The sequence below is a fragment of the Volvox carteri genome (assembly GCF_000143455.1).
Source record: "Volvox carteri f. nagariensis unplaced genomic scaffold VOLCAscaffold_175, whole genome shotgun sequence".
Taxonomy (NCBI): Eukaryota; Viridiplantae; Chlorophyta; class Chlorophyceae; order Chlamydomonadales; family Volvocaceae; genus Volvox; species Volvox carteri.
The window spans coordinates 23503-27531 of record NW_003307718.1 but is presented as its reverse complement, the minus strand read 5'-3'; positions in this window follow the sequence as shown (position 1 = coordinate 27531).

Here is a 4029-nt window from a genome sequence, read left to right as displayed (position 1 = left end):
CCATTTTTCAGTTAGTATTGTGTCGTTGGTATAGCCTGCGAAGGTACCTTGCTGGAGACGCTTATAAAGGCCTTTGTTCAGGTCACTAACGTAAAGACCAGTGTCGCGTTGTTTCAGCCAGAACACTTTATCGAACGGGGCATTGTCGGCCTTTTCAGTAAATGTTGCTGGGTTCTCACCTCGTGCGACAGATGTTGCTCCTTTGTCAGCTTTGTCATTACCATCAAGGCCTGTGTGCGATTTCACTTTCAGGAAGTGAACGGTTATGTTCTGTTGGGCGCATTCGTACAGTAGGTCGGCGATGTCCATTAGTAAGGCTTTGTGCTTGGAAATATGCAGTTTACTCGGATCGTTTACTGCTCTTTTGATAAGATCCAGTGAGGCTTGCGAGTCAGTGGCAATTGTTAAGGTGATGTTCACCGCCCTTTGGGTTGATAGAGCTACACGTATTGCTGCCAGCTCTGCCCATTGAATGGTATTTGTACATCCTTCGCCCACTGGGTCGATGTGCAGCGTTTTTCCGGTGGGTCCACAGTATGCAGCCGCACCCAACTTGTTCTGGCCGTCGTTTTCAGCCGATTTAATACAGCTACCGTCGATCCAGATGATAGTGTGCGGGTCCATCCTGAGTGGTACTTGTCCGGGAAAAGCTGCTGTCAGGCGCTGCTGGAGCATCTGTCCGTCCGAGTGGGGGACTGTGGTGGTTGGTCTTGGTCTGGGCGGCTTTGAGGCATTCATCTTGCGCATGACCTGAGCGACTTTGTTTGGGTAGGGTCGTTGGGTGCCGACACAGTGAGTACCCGCGGACATGTCCCGCAGTCGCAGATGTTTTCTGGGGAGGCCGGTGGCGTCCATCACTTCGAGTTCGGATAGGAGCACCTTCATGGATCGGGCGTTTAGTCCTCGGATCACCGTGTCGTTGGCCACCATGACGAGGTCCAGGCCCCCCTTGTAGTCAGGGGTGGGGCCGTCAGTTCCAGTCCCGCTGGTAAGCTTGCACGCTTCACCGCGGCTCAGCCGCGCGAGCTGGAAGACATATGGTGTGTTGTGTAGCTGCGTGTGGGGGCCAGTTCGGCTGTGCGGGACAATGAGTAGTGTGGCGGTGGGCAGTGCGGATGTCATTGTGTGTGATGCGCCTGCGACTGCCCACATTACTGCCTTCTTGACACTGGTGGGGTCAGGGTTCGGGTGTGCTATCGAGAGGCCTGTAAATGGCTGAGAGAATGCATCTATGTTTGCCCCGAAGAGTTGGTCTTCTGCGTGGACACTGAAGTAGTACTGCACCTCTTCACCGCAGTTAAGCGGGGATGAGAACCTTTCGACGACTGGACCGGCATCCAGGGCGTGCAGGGCATCAATCAGCGTACAGCGCAGTTTTCTGCTCATGGTCGCCTGCGACAGTGGCGGGCCTTTCGTTTCGCGCCCGTCGGGGTCCTTTCTGTACCGCAGGAGAAGGCGCGCGACGTCCTCGGTGAAGCCGCCCTGGGAGGACAGGCTTCTGTGCACCTCCGGGTAAGTGTCGATCGTGTGTTGGTATCGCACTCTGAGGGTCTCCAGGCGTTGCAGGGTGAGGGTGCCCACACATTTCCCTCTCGGGTCGTAGATGAAGGCCGTGTTCCCTTCGGTCGAGCCGCCCTCTCTGGTTAGCAGACCTAGCTGGATTCGGTAATTTCCCGTGGGGCGCGCGTCCATGTATGGGTTGCACGGCGCAGTCTCAAAGGTAGTGTTTGCTCGAATAAGGTGTGCCCGCTGGGTCTGCTCCGAGGGGGGCGGGTTCCATCGGCCTTGCCTCTGAGGGTTCGTTAGATTGCTGTCCTTGGGTTTGGGGTATCTCGAGAGGGGGTTCACACTCTGTGACCTCGTTTGCTCGTACCTCGCCATCGCCGCTGGTCCGTTGGGTAACCTACCGAGTTGCACGGTGGGGATATCTGACGGTTCCCATACCGCTCTGTGGAAGTGGCGGTCGATCCGCGTGCCGTAAAGACCTGTCACTGGTAATAGCTGTCTGGGCACGTATCCCATGCTGGCGTATGCGCCGACGATAGATATCGGGTGATAGTGTCTTTCCAGCGAACCGTGTAGTACTGTTCGTGGGTTGCGGTCGTATCGGCCCCGATTTTCTGTTTCTTGGGAGGTTTAGCGTTTGAGGGGACGATGCGTTTTGTGATAGGGCCCGCGAGTACTTCTACGATGTCCTCTACATCATTGTATAGGTCATAAACTATCTGTTGTTGCCCCCTTGTGTCCTTTGCCTGGCCTTTTCCAGGCTTCCAGGGTATCCTGTCCTCCAGTATTTGATCGCGGGCGACTTTCCATCGAGGTCTCCACCATTGCGGGGTGAGGTGCTCTGTGGCTTCAGTGTCCCCGGTAGCGCTCCGGCCGGTTCGGGTGCAGGCTGATCACCGGTGTGGTCCCTGTCAGCGGTGTTCGGGCCGGCCCTTGCCGCCCCTGCACCTGTGCCGGCGCGAGGGTTACATGGCGCTACCGGCATACAGTCGAGTCCCTTTTCTGCAAGGTACACCAGCACTGGGTTTGGGGTACCGATTTCTCCTGTCACGGGGGTCATGCCGATGCTTAGAGTGTGACGGGTTTGCCGGCTTGGGTGCGGTCGCGGGACGATAGGCCCAGGGGGGTTCCCTAGGTTGGGCACACTCCTACGGGTGTCTTTTTGCAGAGCTGCCATGACGCGTCTCGTTTCCATATAGGATGTGCATTGCGGGGCCGGGTCGCGGAGTTGCATGCCGTGTATAGCTGCACTATCTGTTCCCACGTTGCTGTTGTCACAGCGTGTATTGTTGTTGATGAAATCCTGTTGCCGCTGGTGGACGGATCTTGTGCGTTTCCGTCCTGTGCAGGCTGGTTCCGCAGGGTGGCTCGGTGGCGCTGGTGGGTCACTCTCCATGTCGTCTGGCTGGCAGAGGGGGCAGACAGAGGAGGGTAGCTCGGAGGGTGGGTCGGACGCTGGTGAGGAAGAGGTCCTAGCCGCTGGCGCTGGGGAGGAGTCCAGCTCGGAGGACACAGGCAAATATAGCGAAGCTAGCAGCAGCAACAGTGGCAGTGGCAGCAGTGGCAGTGGTGGAAGTGAGCAGTAACATGGCAGCAGTGATGAGCGCTTGGGGGTGCACACACCAGGTCGGCCCCAGGCAGGATGGGACAGACCAATCCCAATAGGTGCCGGTACATGTCATACATCGGGGGTTTCACCATAGGAGTAAGCAGTAGGCACGAACTCTGCAAGTGGTGGTGAGACTTCTTGGAGAGCACTTGCTGTATGGGGGGTGACATGAACACTGTTTTCGAGGACGATGGTTTGGATGAATGCATCAGGCTGTCAGGCTGGCTGGTTGGCGTTGTGAGTCCAAAGCGCCTTGGTCCACAAGCATACTTAGACTTAGGCTACTTTGACAAGGGGTTCGCGTCCATCTTGAGGCTTGCCGCAGTATTCACCAATCGTTAATTTAACACGCAGTAAGCATCACATCACAGAGTAATATCTGCCCGTGTAACCCGTGATAACTGGGTCTTCACCCGTAATTTTGCGTGTAATTGGTTACATGTGCCCGTAATTCACCTCCAGCACCGCGTAAAATCCACCTGTAATCACTGGGTCTTCACCCGTAATTTTGCGTGTAATTGGTTACATGCGCCCGTAATTCACCTCCAGCACCGCGTAAAATCCACCCGTAATCACTGGGTCTTCACCCGTAATTTTGCGTGTAATTGGTTACATGCACCCGTAATTCACCTCCAGCACCGTGTAAAATCCACCCGTAATCACTGGGTCCTCACCCGTAATTTTGCGTGTAATTGGTTACATGCGCCCGTAATTCACCTCCAGCACCGCGTAAAATCCACCCGTAATCTCTGGGTCTTCACCCGTAATTTCGCGTGTAATTGGTTACATGCGCCCGTAATTCACCTGCAGCACCGCGTAATATTCAACCGTAATCACTGGGTCTTCACCCGTAAATTTGTGTGTAATTGGTTACATGTGCCCGTAATTCACCTCCAGCACCGCGTAAAATCCAC